This window comes from Pezoporus flaviventris, unplaced genomic scaffold, assembly GCF_033815535.1.
Source record: "Pezoporus flaviventris isolate CSIRO_AGI_PZ_B2104156 unplaced genomic scaffold, CSIRO_AGI_Pfla_v1 ptg000007l, whole genome shotgun sequence".
NCBI classification, from domain to species: domain Eukaryota; kingdom Metazoa; phylum Chordata; class Aves; order Psittaciformes; family Psittacidae; genus Pezoporus; species Pezoporus flaviventris.
The window spans coordinates 78,783,883-78,802,010 of NW_026892555.1; the positions used below are offsets into that span (position 1 = coordinate 78,783,883).

At 41.5% G+C, this 18,128-nt stretch overlaps 1 protein-coding gene across 4 annotated transcripts in view; it reads right to left on the reverse strand.

Annotated features, from left to right (window-relative positions):
• Positions 1-18,128, reverse strand: part of CDH12 (cadherin 12) — a 540,002-nt gene that overhangs the window by 266,128 nt on the left and 255,746 nt on the right. Inside the window, exon 1 of one of the 4 annotated variants that reach the window (XM_061449265.1) lies at positions 817-859. The exons of the other annotated variants lie outside the window; for them this stretch is intronic. The gene's annotated coding sequence lies outside the window, so the exon portion shown is untranslated. Of the gene's footprint in view, positions 1-816; positions 860-18,128 lie in introns of those variants that run through there. 4 annotated transcript variants of the gene reach the window in all.

An 18,128-nucleotide genomic window follows, 5' to 3' on the forward strand; every position in this document is an offset into this window, starting at 1 on the left:
GAAGCAGTTCCAGGTGGTGACATCAGATTTAGGAGGAAGCCCCTTGCTTTTAATTGTCCTCTTCCTCCTTTTTTTTTATAGTATTTATCATCTTCAAAGTATGTGACAGACATCTCCAGTTAATTCTAGAGTCCTTTGATTCTGTTTAGAGAGCTATGGAGAGACAAATTCAGTACTGACTGTAAATGAGCCCACTGCTCTCAGCTTTATCGCCAGAGCTTGCCAGTTAACATGTTAATGTCCAATGTCAGAAAGATTATTTTTTGCTGATATCAACAGCAAGTGGATTTTATATGGCACATCCGAAAAATGATGGATAATTAAGTCTTGCAAAGCAATGAACCTTTGGTTTTTAATCCAGTAGATCTCGTAAGTGGACTAATTTTTCAAGCCTGTGAATGATCCTACTGACTTCAGCTTAGAAGCGTAAGCACAACTACAGATGTTTTACAGTTCTGTGAATGCAACACATTTTCAGGATGAGGTCGACTGTGAATACACAGCTGAGGACGAAGACACAGACTGTTTTGGCATCTACTTCTAAACTTGTTATTTTAGATCACGCTTTCTCTGTTAGCCACCCAAAAGGCAGCTTCCTAGTTAATTACCTTCCCTTTCTCCTATTTTACTGTGCATAAAGGCAGAAGGCATATATTTGAGATGCGCACAAAATCATAGCCTTACACTTTATTTTACACACCACATGTGCCAGCAACTATTACAACCTAATGGTGCTGAAAGGCTGCAATCATTATATATCTAGCAATGCACTCATCACTGCAGTGCTGTTGGAGTGGTTCACTGCTATATATCCACCTGTTCCAGAAGAAACAGAGTCCTGCTTCAAACCTGCTGGTTTTATATGTGAACTGAAACAAAGAAAGAATCGGCCCAGTAAATCAATATGCAAGTGAACCTTTTCTTAGAATGCTTCTTAGAAATCTTCTTTGAATAGATTGAGAAAAAATTATAAATTAATATACAATGATCCTCAGACACAGATACACCGAAGTAAACACACATTTGCAGCGCGCAGGAAGTTTCCCATGAATTTCACAGTTCCTAGGAAAACAAATGACTATGTAAGCTGTCCTTGTACCCAAAAAACCCTCCCTTCGGCAGCAAGCATCACATCATCCCCTTCCTCTTTTCTCTCTTTCCTCCATCTTCAATGGCAACAGTTTCCTTAGGATATTTAGAATTTTCTGATTTGAGCTACCCACCAGGTGGTGTCAGAATTCTGGGTGAAGGAAAAAAACACCGAAAGCTTTTCATCCATCATCGGCACTTTCTTTTAAACGCATATAATATAGGACATTCCAAGGAAGACTTACCATCACTAGAAGAGTGATGCTCCATCCTAATCACCATACAAGGGCACAATGTATCTTGCTCCCCTATGCAGCTTCTCATTCCCCATATCCTACATTTCTGTATTTCTTCTTTGAGTTAAGCCCTCTTATATTAAAAATCATCCTTGAAATTAATGTATTTTCTTTTTTGTTTTTTTTTTTTTCAAAATAAGGTATGATGGCTAAGAGTTTTCCCTTGACTTAACTCAAGCTCATCACCTTGTCCAGTTCCCATGCCCGTCTCTTTCTGCTGCATTATAGTTGTACACATAAGCCAGACAGGCAGCTGTGTGTAAGGAATGACAGATCCGCTTACCTCTATTAAACCTAAGTTGGGTATACTTGCCTTGGCATTTCTGGAAAAATAATGCCATGATGGAGGACAACAGAAAAAAAAGCATGAGGTTCATTCCCTCAGATATTTACCACAGGCTTTAGTGAGAACCCCTAGCTGAACCCCCTTTACTAGATCAGCTCCAGGTGTTTAGTAGCCCTTCTGTTCATAGACTGTAGCTAGGAACTATAGGGTACAAGTGCTGAACACTCTAGAAACCAAACACATGTCACACCTCCATTCAGAGGATAACCTAATTTAAAGTTCAACCTGTTATTAACTGTGAAAATGTGAATCGTGAAAGGTGAAGACAGTAAATCAAAAGTTATGCAGGTTTGTATTTTATATTCATTCTTCATAGATTTCATAAATTAGACTCTTTATAGAATTACAGCACAAGGAAGTTTCATGGAAAAGCTAGAGCAGTCATTAAATTACTTCAATTCTAATTCAGAAACCCCTACATGAAGAAACACTAGAGGTGACAAATCTGTTAGGGAGAATTCCTTAAATAAGTAAGTAATATTCACTGGGTCTGATATGTCTCTAGTACAGATTTAATTTCCTAAGTTTCAGTGCAATTTTCAGTCCCTAATACACTGCAGGTTTGGTAAAGAAGTATTCCATGCCTAAAATAACACTGGTTATTTTAAAATAATCAATGCATCAGACAGATAGAGCAACCACAGCATGTTGAGCCTTGAAGAAAGAGGTTAGCCTAATGTTCTACAGCCCAAGGGAAGGACAGACGATATTTATAATACCCATGAATGTGAATAAGAACACTAAAGGTTATAAGGTTATTCCATTAACGGGATCCATCACTGGACAGCATGAAAATTGTATTAAGTTTCCGGGCAAAGTCTTGGGAGAATTGTAACAGGCCCATTGATGTTATTTTTGATTCTGCCTAAATTAAGTGAAGGGTTTACATTTAAAAGACTTTTATTTGGCCATAGATCAATATTCAATTGCACTTTTCAATTTACCCTGCCCTGTGTAATGCAAAAACTTTCTTGATGTGATGTATGGGAATATTTAATTAGTAAATGCTATATAAGTAACATTGTCCTACAAATGTTTGTTTTATAAAAAGCAGCTGCAAGTCATGAACAAGTACAGCTTCTTAATAAAACCTTCAATTGAGAATTTTAAATTTCAAGATACATTAGTTTGCGAAGTTATCCTATGAAAAATACAAAGATGATTACAGTTTGTGTCTTCCAGCCTCCTCCCATCCAAAAATAATACAAGGTATGTCTCTGACATTTATATGGCAGATGGAGAAGAATTAAGAAGACAGCAGTAATACAATTTTATTATGATTATTGGTTTAAAAGTCAGTCTATAATATCTGGAGATCCAACCTCGTGAAGTTCAACAACGCAAAGTGCAAGGTCTTACACCTGGGCCGGGGCAATCCCAGGCACAGCTACAGGTTGGGCAGAGAAGTGATTCAGAGCAGCCCTGCAGAGAGGGAGCTTGCAGCCCAGAAAGCCAACCATATTCTGGGCTGCATCAAAAGGAGCATGACCAGCAGGTAAAAGGAGGTGATCCTGCCCACCTACTCTGCTCTTGTGAGACCTCACTTGGAGTACTGTGTATAGTTCTGGTGTCCTCAACATAAAAAGGACATGGAACTGTTTGAACAAGTCCAGAGAAGGGCCACGAGGATGATCAGGGGGGTGGAGCACCTCCTGTATGAAGACAGGCTGAGAAAGTTGGGGCTGTTCAGCCTGGAGAAGGATGTGTGGAGACCTCATAGCAGCCTTCCAGTATCTGAAGGGGACCTACAAGTATGCCAGACAGAAACACTTAATTAGTGACTGTAGCGACTGGACAAGCGGTAATGGGTTTAAACTAAAACAGGGGAAGTTCATGTTGGATATAAGGAAGAAGTTCTTTACTGTGAGGGTGATAAGGCATTGGAACAGGTTGCCCAAAGTGGTAAATGCTCCATCCCTGGCAGTGTTCAAGGCCAGGCTGAACAGAGCCTTGGGTGACATGGTCCAGTGTGAGGTGTTCATGCCCATGTCAGGGCGGGTGGAACCAGACGATCCTATGGTCCTTTCGAACCCTAATCATTCTATGATTCCATTCTATGATTCTATTCCATGGTTCTATGATCCATATGAAGCTTGACTGCTCAGCCATAGTCTCTAACTAGCAAGAAATAGGAAGAAACAATCTGTCCATGAAAATGTTCCAGTCAGGTTTTCTGGAGACCGAAGTGAAGCTGGAAATCTCCTTTCTCTGTAGGTGTTTGCTCACTTGTAGTGTACTGGAATTCTGTTCTGAAGCAAAGTCTCCTGTTCTACTACACAATCTCCTGTGCAAGTCTACAACTGTGTCCAGGCAAGGTAGGTCTGAAAGAACACTTTTCAGAAGGAAAGAAACAGGAAAGCTGTTCTGGCAATTCTGCAATAGAAAGTTTAGGCAGAAGTCAGTGTGCTGCTTCTAGATGACAACAGCAGTAACTCTTATTACTGCTTCTTAGTTGTAGTGGAAAGCCCTATCCTCCTCCTTCCCTCAGCAGTAACTATCCACCATCCTTCCTATTCCAAACCCATCCTCCAGCAGGAGCAAAACATCATTTGAAAAGCATGTTCTTTTAGGAGATCGATGGCCAAAGGAGGCAATATGGCCACCACTACTAGGTCAGTTAAATTGACTCAGATAGTCCACTTATCTGAAATACCATGTATGTAAAAAATAAAATAAAATAATAAAAAAAATTAAAAGTCTTAGTCTAATTCAGAAAACTAGGACTAAATAAAAAAATCTTAGCTGCAGGTTAATCTATTCTTGGACAGTTACAGAAAATCAATTAATTCTTTAAAATGTTGGAAAGATCCTCAATTCCAACAATAACCAGGCAGCTTGAAATTAAATACCATGCATGTTCACACTTATTATCCATTGAGAAGTAGAATTACACTCGCAGTACAACATACAATACCTATACACTTTGTGGGGTAGGCAAGATCATTCTGAAATTATCACAAAGGCAGCACAGAAGAGACAAGTTATGAATCAGTCATTCTTAGTAGCCTTATTTCCCCCTGTGAGGCGAAAAGATGCTTTGCTCACTTTTGCTCACTTTGGAACTAATCTAAGCAAAATCCTACTGAAGAGAAGGCAGCTTTGCAGTTGATACGCAAGGTAACTTTCTTTTTTTAAATACATGAAACTGGCTGTTAATGCTATATGGTCTTAATGTCAAATCTGCTGCAGTCTGTTTAATATAGGACTCTAATACTCAGAACTCTCTAAAAAAAAAAAAAAAAAACAAAAAACCGGAAAAAATAGAAAAATAGATAGCGTTTCTATGAAACTTGTAGATAAACTAAGATACCTACTGAGAATTTCCTGAAGGAAAGTAACCTTAAGATAGAGCAGGAATCTCTGCTTCCTCTGACCCTTTTTGTACCTGTAAGTCCAGGTGCACTTGGTGGAACAGCAAAAATGAGAGGCTATTGTCTTCTTGCATAATATTAAATTCTGCAAATTACTGTTTGGCTTCCAAAAAACAAATCAATTCTGAAGATGAAAAAAGTCCAAATTGTGCTTTCTTTGCTTTCTGATAGGTAAGACAAATACTGCTTTACCTGGTCATGCAGTTTTTAAGACGTTCAATGCTTCATCAGCTTACTGTCCATGTTAAATACTGACTTCCCTATTTTCTCTTGGAACCCACTGCCCAGTCTCCCTGTACACCTCCACCATTTTTCAGAAATATCAATGCTCTAGTCTTCTTAAATTTAGGAAATGTAGGATATCTGTAAAAATCATAATCTTTTGCTACTGAATATCTGTCGTGGTTTAAACCCAGTTAGGTAACTTGTTCACTCACTCCCAGTGAGTGGTGCCGAGCTGACAACAATCGAGGTCCGTGTCCCCCCCCCCCCCCCCCCCCCCGGGGTTCTCCCCCACTCCCGGAGGAACGGGGAGGAGGATCGAAAGAGTGCAACTCCCACGGGTTGAGACAAGAACAGTCCAGCAACCAATGTACAAAAAATCACCACCGCAACTATCAACTACAACAATGATAAGGGAAAATAACAAGGGAAGAGAATACGATACCACCGGCCAAGAAGACGAGTTCCACCTGGAAGCCCCATGTCCTTCCGGGTAACTCCCAGTCACCCCCCACCCCGGCCATGACGTGCTGTGGTATGGAATACCTCCCTGGCTAGCCCGAGTCAGGCGCCCCATCTCTGCTTCCTCCCGGCTTCCCCTCCTCCCTGGCAGAGCATGAGCCTCACAAAGTCCTTGGTCAGGGTAAACATCACTTAGCAACAACTGAAAACATTGACTTCACCAACACTGTTCTCAGGTTGGAAGTCAAAACACAGCACTGCACCAGCTAGCACAAAGAAAAAAAAAAAACAAACAAACATGACTGCTACTGCTGAACCCAGGACATTATCACATTCACCTGCCAACATATTGGCATGCAAATTACACTAATCAGCATGCTGTTTTGTTTTGGTGTTGTTTTTTTTTTATTTTGGCTATATCCAATAAATCAGACATTCAGTGGAGCAGACATGTATTTTCCTAGCTAGGCCATCCAGTTTGGTATTGAGACTAGAAAAAAACACATTCAAAGAGATTAAAAGAGGAAAAAATACATAGTACAATACCACAACCGAAGATGATAGGCAAGTGTCAAAATTAGCAAGGCTCTTAGATATAGTATGCAAAATCTACATCTCTAGGACAACTGATGTTTTATAAACATTTTAGGTATTTGACGGGCTCTTTCACACTACAGTAATTAAGAACTTGGTCTCATTTACTCCTCTGTGGATAAGGAGTACAAAAATATTAGAGTGCTTATAATCACTATTATTCCTTTGGTAAAGGCTTAAAATGCTCTAAGAAAACTGGAAGTATGAAGAACCAATTTTATTACGGCCAGTCTACACTGGAAGCACAAACAGAAGGCTGCATAAGGGACTATTAATTTCACAGCATTTCAGACACCTGAATTAACTAACTTAACCAACTAATCTTATAGCAAAGTTAGACAGAGGTGTAAAAGCCTTCAGTATTTATCAGAAGGAGTAATTCAGAGTCCCTCCCTTTCTTTATCCATTAGTTTTAGGAATTTAAGCTAGATCCAACTGGCTTCTTATAGCAGATTTTTAAATCTAGGCAACTATACATACATATTAGGGTTAGGGTTCTGTATTAGGATATTCTCTCCTTCTACAGCTATAATATTGAATTAGTGTTAGAAATTATTTAATAATCATAGGTCATCTGGAATATTAACATAATAGAAAAACATAATTACCTTCATTTCAACATAAGACACTCTAAGCCAATGAGCTAACTTTTATCTTAAGGGTGAAGAAGCAAATGTCTTCTTTCAGAACAGCACCTTCCTGCAAAACTTTCTTGCAAATACGTCATCTTCTTTTAAGCAATAAGAAGAAGCAAATAGATTATTTTGAATTGAAAAGAAGTATTACTGCTTTATTTCCGATTTCTTTTTCTCATGTTTTCCAGTACTAAAAATTATCATTTTAGGCTGAAGGTTTAAATACATTGCAGCATTTCCATAACTGGCTAAGTACTTCACATTGTAATCTCCACTGGTTTCATAAATTCCATATACCTACATTAAACAATAAATATAGTCGGAGAGCAGTTATTATAATTAATGGGACTTTGGCACCGATTTCTATACATTTTTCGTGATGACTCAAAGCAGTTCTGCATGGTTTACATCACAATACATATGTGATTATTAAAGCATTCAGTTTGAATAATGGTTAATTAAAGCTTTTTTAGTAGCCACTCATACTAAATTTACAGTGCTGATAAATCCCCAATGGTCTGGTTGTCCTTTGTTTTCTAATTATGCCAACCCTGTTCTCTTTTTATGAAAGTTATCAGGTTCCAGTAAATTAGTACCTATATTTTTATGACATGCAAATAGAACTAATAGTGTGCTGATGGATCCACTGAGCTTTATTTTGCTGTGGATGTTTACAAATGGTTTCACAAAATCGTTTTAAGAAGGGATTGTTTAGTGCCTGTGTAAACTCATTGTGTGCTGCTTAAGAAGTGTAATGATACAAATAACATTACTGTCTCATTAATCTGTGGCTAGGAAGTGAATTGGTTTTAAGGATTTAAGGATTTCAACAGACTGTATTTTTTTAAATGTACTTGAAGCATATTTATGTGCTGAATGTTTTCTTTTAGTAGTCTCTGCTGCTATGTTCTCTCTTCGTAAGTTAGCAGCATAACATTTAGCCTGTAAAGACAGGTTGTTTCTTTACCATCATCATTATTTTTTCTCTGTGCTTTATTTTATTATTCTCACGTTCCAAGCAACTAAGAAAAACATTTAAGCCTGTGCTGAGCCCTTGAGATCAGCTCAAAACATACTATTGGATTTAAAGGTAACTTATATCCATACCTAAAGTCAAACAAGCATTTCATTCTTATTAAGCAGAGAGAACATTTCCATAAATTTCACTATACTTCTCAATTACAGACTCTGGCTTTAAGAAAAATTACTGTCATTAAAGTCAGGTTGAAAACAAACTTGTGGAAATCACTTTGGCTTCTTCTGATAAACTGTTCCTTTGATTTTCCCTCATTTAGACATCTCTACTAATTTGAAAGGTTATTTGTTTGTTTTCCTGAATTTGGTCTTTGTTTATGAGATATTCTCTGAACAACATTCATCCAAAGTATGGGATCATTTAAAAACTGAAAAAAAAATTAAAAAATATGATGTCAGAAGGGAAAGAAACAGTACCGACGTTACACTGAACTTCTAAACTGTTTCCTATATTAAGGATGTTCATGCACAGGTTTTCAGTTAAAATCAAATGCAATAGATAGTCAGAAAAAATGTCCTTTAAATGTACCAAATATTTGTCACTTGCGTTAAAGCAATGTTTCTTTCTAGAGCTGGGGGAAAAAATAAAAAAATAAAAAAATAAAAAGGTAAAGAAAATGCAAAACCACACTAGCACTGGAAGCATGCAAATGGAATACATAAAGGCCGTTCAAAAGCTTGGAGAATGCCTTCCGCTCTAACTGACCTTTTCCAGCTACTTGTGAAACAAATGGACTTAGTTCAGCTTTTGGTTTACCTACTTGTCTACTTAGGAGCAAGACTGTCTTCTACTGCATTGAAAAGACCGAGTTCTTTACTGGCTACATTAGAAAAGCTTCCTTAAAAATAAAAACTTGCTGTTATCCTCTTTTGCCTGATATTGTCAACTGCAATTAGTTCACATTCCAACAGAAGAATCCCTAATTCATCAAATTTGCTCCAACAATTTTTTAACCCCTCTCCTTTTGGTTGAAATTACACATGCAATTACTAAATCAATTCTAGCCTCAAATTCTTCCTGTTCTATGCAGTCAGCAAAAGTACTTGCAGAACCACTAATAACTACTATTTTATTTCTAATTTTACTGCTACTAATTCAATTTAGCTTGAATTTATTCACCCAGGTCTTCAACCAATGGAAAAGACCTTAAGCTCCAGTGAAATGATTTCAGTTACAGCAATCTCTAAACAAAACGAAAATCTTGTATGGGATTTTACCTATAATACCCTTTTTGGTTTTGTTTTTTTCTTTTTTTTTTTCCTCTTCTCTGAGCCTAATGAAAATGAGATCTTCAAAATAAGGGAACAATAATTAAGCTTACAAGAGTTATACATAACTGAATTTGTATTATTTCATTTGCATATAAACCTGGTTTAAATCTATCAAAGCCTAAAACATTCATGTGTAAAATCATTTGCTTGGATTTGGGCTCATCTTTGATACACCAACACCAGGTTTTTCGACCATCCTACAATACAAGGAAAGTTGCAGAATCTCCTAGTTAGCACTTCTACTGGGCAAAACAGGATCCTGCTATGAAATCAACTCTAGAGGAGAAATTGTGCTTGCATCAACTCACAAACCTATTGGGAGTTCTCTGAAATACACAGGTAGTTTAGAATATATACTCATTTGATTTCACCATGCCACTTCATAAATCCATGGTGCATCTGCATCTTCAAAACTGCCTGCAGTTCTGACCCTCCCCTCCTTCTACATCTCAAGGGCTTGGAAATGAGCAAAGAAATGGAGTGCCTTCCTTACACTGAACGCTTGAGTGTGATGTCTGCAGCCTGGAAAAGGCTGAGAGTTCTGGTAAAATTTTATAAAATTAAGTAACAAAGAAGAAGAGGTGGATAGAGTTAGACTCCCTTTCAAAACAAGAACTAGGGATAATAGACTAAGCTAGGAGAAGGTGGACTCAAAACAGATGGTTGAATTGTAGAAGTTCTTCTCAAAGCATGTTTGATTGCCTGTGTTTCACAGGGGATCCAAAGGAGATCTGAAAAGTTCATGGAAGATGAATCCAGAACGTTTGCTAAATACCTAGATAAAATGTTCATACCAATAGTTGACAACCTGAAAATAGTTGAAGATTAGAAAGGCATAATATAAGAATACTATAGAATCATAAAATCATTTAGGTTGGAAAAGACCTATAAGACCACCAACTTCAATTGTAAACCTAACACTGGTAAACCCACCACTAAACCAGTGCCACATCTACATGTCCTTTAAATACCCTCAGGGATGGTGACTCTACGACTTACCTGGGCAGCATGTTCCAATGCTTACTTTTTTGGTGAAGAAATTATTCCTCATCTCCAATCTGAACCTCCAGTGCCCCAACTTGAGGCCATTTTCTCTTTTCCCATCACTATTTATTTGGGAAAAGAGACACCCACCTCCTTTCTCTCTCCACCCAGATAGCTGTAGAGAGTGATAAGGTCCCACCTGAGCCTCCTCGTCTTCGGCTAAACATCCCCAGTTCTCCCAGCCATTCCTTATCAGACTTGTGCTCTAGGGCCTTCAACAGCTTCATTGCCCTTTTTTGGATGCACTTCAGCACTTCTATGACTTTCTTGTAGTCCAGGCCCCAAAATTGAACACAGGATTCAAGGTGCAGCCTCACCAGTGCTGAGTACAGGTGGATGATCACTTCCTATACTCTTTTTTAGGCCTTAACATTTGATTAATGTCTAAGAGAGAATATTAGGTTACATGGATGTGAGATTGGACTTAATCTAGCCATTTGTATGGTTTACTCCATGAACCTAAACTAGCAATTCCCTACTTTTCTTCTATTCCAAATATTGCATGGGAAGAAGAAACATGAAAAAGTGCTAATATTCACTGCATTTTTTAATTGACTTTTTTTTGTTTTTGTTGTTATGGGTTAATCTCAGTCTACCAAAAAATCATTGCACTAACTCCCTCAATTTTTTGTGTTCAACTAAATAGAAAAATAGATTAAATCTATGGTGCACTTACTCCTCTTACAGTTCTCTTACGCCTTCAACACCGGAGCAGAGGGGAGATCAGCATTCAGAAGCCACAACTCAAAGCGGCAAGAGCCACCGAGGCAGCTTCAAGCCCTCGCCAGGACCTGCCCAGGAGCCGGCAGCTCAGCTGACTCGAGCAGCTGACTCAAAGTGAGAGGAGCCAAGAGGAGCGGCACCAGCCCTGACTGGGTAAAAACCTGCCCCAGGGAGCGCGAGCGACCAGGAACTGTTATGACCAGGGCCCGGTCTGGGAGCCCTGCCCCGGCGGTGCCCAGCGTAGGCACCCAGACAGAGCCGATGAGAGGTGAGACTGCAGCGCAGAGCTCGCAGTGCAGAGTGCCTGCGCTGGTCTTGTGAGGGAAAGGCGCACAATGGGCAGGGCTGCACTCGGTGCTCCCTGGTGGAGGTCCTCCTGCAGCAGGTGGCTGAGCTGCGGGATGCTATGAATAGGCTGCAGGATGTCAGGGAAGCTGAGAGAAAGCAGGAATGCTTGCTCCACGCCCAAACTGTGCAGGGGCCTCGAGCTTCACCTCTAGCTCAGGGAGGAAAGAAGGAGGCTGTTAACCTGGGAAGCTGGGAATTAGTAACACAACAACAAAAAAAAAAAAAAAAAAAAAAGGAGGAAGAGGGCAATTAAAAACAGGGGGATTCCTCCTGAATCTGTTGTCGCCGCCCAGAACCGCTTTCCTGTCCTGCAGGGGGCTCATAAGGAAGCACACTCTCACCAGAAGCAGCCGGCTGATGCACTGGTAAAGAAAATCTCTACTGGTGCTGGTAGGAAAAAGCAGTGGGTCGTAGTAGTCAGGGACTCAACACTGAAAGGGACAGAAGCACTCATCTGTCGGACTGACCCAGTCTCAAGGGAGGTGTGTTGCCTACTTGGGGCTTGAATCAGGGATGTTGCAGAGAGGCTGCCTGCTCTTGTAAGTCTCACAGACTATTACCCACTTCTAGTGATCCATGTGGGTGCTAGTGATATAGATAGTAGCAGCCTGGGGAACATAAAGAAGGACTACAGAGCACTGGGGGAGGTGGTTAGGAGTTCTGGAGCTCAGTTTGTCTCTTCGTCAATTCTCCAGGATACAGGGGAGGACCTTAAAAAAGCTAGGAGGATTAGGCAGGTTAATAAATGGTTAGAAGGGTGGTGCCATAGTCAGGGGTTTGGGTATCTTGAACAAGGGACCCAAGGTTGTAGGCCAGGTCTACTGGGGGCTGCTGGAGCTTGTCAAGCAGTTTTGGTAGGAGGCTTGCCAGACTGGTCAAAGCTGCTTTAAACTAGATGTGTTGGGGGAGGGGGGCATCATTCCATCCCAACACTCCCAGTCAATTGCCAGCACCTATAATAAATGCTCAGAGCAATGTAGAGATATTCCAGCCACTCCAGCCAATGAGCCGGCTTCAGTTCGAGCTCAGCTTAGATGCCACTATACAAACGCTCGTAGCATGGGGAACAAACAAGAGGAGTTAGAGATGTGTGCACGTCTACGGGGGTATGATATAATAGGCATCACAGAAACATGGTGGAATGGCTCCTATGACTGGACTGCTGGAATGGAAGGTTACAGGCTCTTTAGAAATGACAGGCCTGGCAGGCAGGGTGGGGGAGTTGCTATTTATATTAGGGGTAGGCTGGAGAGTATGGAATTCTGTCTGGGGACAGGTGAGCAGTCAACAGAGAGTTCGTGGGTCAGGGTTAAAGGGAGAACAGCTATGGGAGACATTACTGTAGGGATCTGTTACAGACCGCCTGCTCAAGAGGACTCTGTGGATAAAGCACTTTATAAGCAGATAGGAACAGCCTCATGCTCGCAGGCCCTTGTCCTCATGGGGGACTTCAACCATCCTGATATCTATTGGAGGGACGGTATGGCCCGGCACAAGCAATGCAGGAGGTTCCTCGATTGTGTAGAAGACAACTTCCTTCTGCAAGTAATAGAGGAGCTGACAAGGAGAGGTGCCATGCTTGACCTCATGCACACCAACAGGGAAGGGCTTGTTGGAAATGTGATGCTCCAGGGCAGCCTTGGATGCAGCGATCACGAGACGGTCGAATTCGAGATCCTCAGGACAGTAAGAAGAGCGTGTAGCAAGCTCACTTCCCTGGACTTCAAAAGAGCAGACTTTGGCCTCTTCAGGAACCTGCTTAGTAAGGTTCCATGGGATATAGCCCTAGAGGACAGGGGGGCCCAAGGCTATTGGTTGATATTCAAGGATCACCTGCTGCAAGCTCAGGAGTGTTACATCCCAACTAGAAGGAATTGCAGCAGGAGGGCCAGGAAACCTCCTTGGATAGATAAGGAGCTGCTGAGAAAAATTCAAAGGAAAAAAGAGGCTTATAAAAGGTGGAAGCAAGGACAGGTTGCCTGGGAAGAATACAGGGATGTTGTCCGGGAAGCTAGGGACCAGGTTAGGAAAGCTAAGGCCCAGTTAGAATTAAACTTGGCTAGGGATGTCAAAGACAACAGGAAGGGATTCTATAGGTATATTGCAAATAAAGGAGAGACAAGGGACAACGTAGGCCCCCTCCAGAAGCTATCAGGAGAACTGGCTACACAGGATTTGGAGAAGGCTGAGGTTCTGAATGACTACTTTGCCTCTGTCTTCACTGACAAAAGTCTCTGACCAAACCACCCAAGTCTTGGAAGGCAGACGCAGGGAATGTGAGAATGAAGACCTTGGGCCCACTGCAGGAGAGGATCTGGTTCGAGACCATCTTAAAAGCCTGAATGTACACAAGTCCATGGGACCTGATGAAATCCATTCGTGGGTTCTGAAGGAGCTGGCGAATGAATTTGCGAAGCCGCTGGCCATCATATTTGAAAAATCATGGCAGTCAGGTGAAGTTCCCAATGACTGGAAAAAGGGAAATATAACCCCCATTTTCAAGAAGAGGAAAATGGATGACCCAGGGAATTACAGACCAGTCAGTCTCACCTCTGTGCCTGGCAAAATCTTGGAGCATATTCTCCTGGTTGGCATGCTAAGGCACATGAAAATCAAGGTGCTTGGTGACAGCCAGCATGGCTTCACTAAGGGGAAATCCTGCCTGACCAATTTGGTGGCCTTCTATGATGGGGCTACAGAACTGATGGACAGGGATAGAGCAGTTGGCATCATCTACCTGGACTTGTGCAAAGGATTCAACACTATCCCACACAACATCCTTGTCTCTAAATTGGAGAGGTGTTGCAGAATGGCTCCAAGAGCAAGGCCATGGATTAGAGGCCTTAGAGGCCTTGTGCGAGCAAAGCAAAGTGTAGGCCTCACATGTAACCAGAAACCGGATGTGGGAGGAGAATGTAAAGGAAGCCGTGTAGAACTAACCAATGCTGTTGTGACTAGTAGGCATAGCTAACACCACGAGGATATAAGCAATGTGCGACATGAATAAAGTAGAAGCTTGCTTATCACCCATATTGTGTTGGCGTGTCTTGCCTCTCCTCGCCGTTGGCAGAGAGGCATCAACTTGATAAGTGGACCAGTCGGTGGATAAAGAACTGGCTGGATGACCGCACACAAAGAGTTGTGGTCAATGGCTCAATGTCTGGCTGGAGACCAGTAACAAGTGGTGTCCCTCAAAGACTGGTGTTGGGCCCGGTCTTGTTCAACATCTTTGTTGCTGACATGGACAATGGGATTGAGTGTGCCCTCAGCAAGTTTGCCAATGACACCAAGCTGTGTGGCTCGGTTGATACCCTGGCGGTAAGGAATTCCATCCAGAGCGACCTTGACACACTTGTGAGGTGGGCTGATGCCAACCTTATGAAGTTTAACCATGACAAGTGCAAGGTCCTATACCTGGGTTGGAGCAATCTCAGGCACAGCTACAGGTTGGGCAGAGAAGAGATTCAGAGCGGCCCTGCAGAGAAGGACTTGGGGGTGTTGATCGATGAGAAAATGAACATGAGCCGGCAGTGTGCGCTTGCAGCCCAGAAAGCCAACCATATTCTGGGCTGCATCAAAAGGAGCATGACCAGCAGGTTGAAGGAGGTGATCCTGCCCCTCTACTCTGCTCTTGTGAGACCTCACTTGTGTATAGTTCTGGTGTCCTCAACATAAAAAGGACATGGAACAAGTCCAGAGAAGGGCCACAAGGATGATCAGGGGGCTGGTGCACCTCCCACGTGAAGACAGGGTGAGAAAGTTGGGGCTGTTCAGCCTGGAGAAGAGAAGGCTGCATGGAGACCACATAGCAGCCTTCCAGTATCTGAAGGGGGCCTACAAGGATGCTGGGGAGGGACTCATCATTAGGGACTGTAGTGACAGGACAAGGGGTAATGGGTTCCAACTTAAGCAGGGGAAGTTTAGATTGGATATAAGGAAGAAATTATTTTCTGTTAGGGTGGTGAGGCACTGGAATGTGTTGCCCAGGGAAGCTGTGAATGCTCCATCCCTGGCAGTGTTCAAGGCCAGGGTCTACGAAGCCTTGGGTGGCATGGTTTAGTGTGAGGTGTCCCTGCCCATGCAAGGGGGAGTGGATCTAGATGATCTTGAGGTCTTTTCCTACCCTAACTATTCTATGATTCTTATTTAATACAGCTTTGATTTTCCTTTTGAGTGCACAAATACTATCCAAAACATAAACAAAAAACAACAACAAAAGTGGCATTTCTTTCCCCCATGTCTTTCTATTTCTAACCAATTCTACAGCCATACATTTGTGATATATGTCAATCAGATAAATCTGCAATTGTTTCATCTTTTATGGGTTAGTTGTGGGGTGGAACGATGCTCAGATGTAGATCAATGCTGCATCTCTTTCCATTTGTTCTGTCCTATTCTGCAATGAATTAAAAAAAAAAAATCCCACTGGTCTCCTTTTTCATTTATTCATTTAATGTTCTTAACACTTCTCAAGCCTGTTGCTAAGAAGTGATCAAGAGAAGAAAAACTACATATAGAAACTAAGTAAAAGTCTTTACTTTGGGGAAAATAAGATTTCAGCGTACCTTGCAATCTTTCCAGCTGGCATGAGATGTAATACATAGTACACTGCAACCCAGCTGTGTCCTTTACACCAGAGAGAGATTAGTTGCTCCATGCAGACTATAAACTACTACTAGCAACCTTATACAACAAGAACAGGCAGATCCACAGTCCAATTAAAGTGACTCAGTGCCAAATGCCTCCAGCCAGCCTTACAGCCAAGGGACAAAACCATAATTCTTCAGGTAAATACATTCCACTAAATGAGTCCTTTCATTTCGGGCAAATAAGAAGGGGAGCAAATGAGAGCACAAGAGACAGAAACTGGAACATAGCAGCAGCATAGCAATAGCAGCCCAAAACCGATGTAATTAGCTGTTGTTCTAGAAATTGCTAAGAAAGTCAGATCAAGCACTTTGCATTTGGAATTAATACCCAAGGCTACATCTTGGCAGGGGTCCAGAAGAACAAAGCAAGGAGTCTGAAGGGTGGAAAAGCACAGGCTATGTGAATGCTGCTTTCTATCCATGAGGTTAGTTAGACGCTAGGAAGACTTCCCTAGACAGCTTTGCTTAGTCTTACCTCCCAGAGATCAGTGAATACGTCTCAAATAGCAGCTCAAATGGTATTTATCTGCTGCTAGCCTTCTTTTAAAAGGTACTGCTCTCTACTTAAGACATTTGTGTAGGCACTGCACACATTTACGGCATGAACAACATCAACCAAATACCATTCACTAGCCAGATATCATCAAATGTCATTTATAAATCACAGAGGCAGACAGTTTTTCCTATCATGAAGACACAGGTAGCAATATAATTATATAACTTCACAAAATGACCAACTTATAGCTGAAGAACATTAGGCTTGTCTCCCTCTCCCTATCCATTCATGTTATAATACAAACCTGTTTCTGAGCAAACCTGTTTCTGAGCACCTTTGGCCTTTGATTTCAGAGGTGCCAACAGGAGAATCTGCTTAATTTTTACACAATGAACTTCCAGTATCTGTAGAGGGCCTAGAAGGATGCTGGGGTGGGACTCTTCACTAGGGACTGTAGTGGTAGGACAAGGGGTAATGGGTTCAAACTTAAACAGGGGAAGTTTAGATTGGATATAAGGAAGAAGTTCTTTAATGTGAGGGTGGTGAGGCACTGGAATCGGTTGCCCAAGGAAGTTGAGAATGCTCCATCCTTGGCATTCAAGGCTGGGTTGGACAGAGGCTTGGGTGACAGCGTTTAGTGCAAGGTGTCCCTGACCATGGCAGAGGGGTTGGAACTAGATGGTCTTAAAGTCCTTTCCAACCCTAACTATTCTATGATTCCTTTAAAAGCCCATATCCAGACAGCAGGAGGATGGGTTTTGCTTTGTAGTTAGCATCCAGAAGAGCCCTGGGAGGAAAGGGAGACTACTCCTTCCTGCAAGCAGCAATGGTGCCTAGGTGCCAGAGAGGTTCTCTGATGTGCAGGTGAGTTAGGGGCTCATGGGATTGTAACAATGCTGCCTTGGGAGAGTGCACAGTGGGGAAGAAAAAGTGATTTGCCTACATCCATGCCTCCAAAATGGGAGGTAGTATCCTTAGAGGGATCAATAGGATTCACTTGCACTTGTATCCAGTCTCAGAACTTGAGCTAATAACCAGCAAGTCTGGAGGACAAGAGAACAAAGACAAAGAAGGAAACAGAAAAGTTTGCAAACCCGCTTAGCTTTCTGTAATGTTCTGAACAATCTGCTTTAAAAAGTTCATTCTTCTAGTCTCTGTTCTAATAAAACTGGCATTAGAGATTCAAAATATATTCAGTGTTTAGGGCATTATAAATTCAAGAATTACTCCAGTTCCACCAAACAGGCAATTAACAATATTTCAAAATATGGCCCAGAGCCTCCTGCTTTCAAACTGGCACTAAACACAAAGTCTTAAAATCCTGTGAGTTATGCTACCCCTGTGATACTCGGTTAGGGCTGAGACAGACTGCAATGAGAACCTCACAAAGAGGAAGTTTTTGCAAAAGGTATTTCTGAGACACAGTTGGAGTTTCTTTACTGAAAGAGTACGGACTAGCTTAAGTTGCATTTTTTGGCTTTTTAAACCCACAGGTAATACTTGGTAAATAAAAATTTTAAAGGTGGGTTTTCTTAAAAGGAGGAAC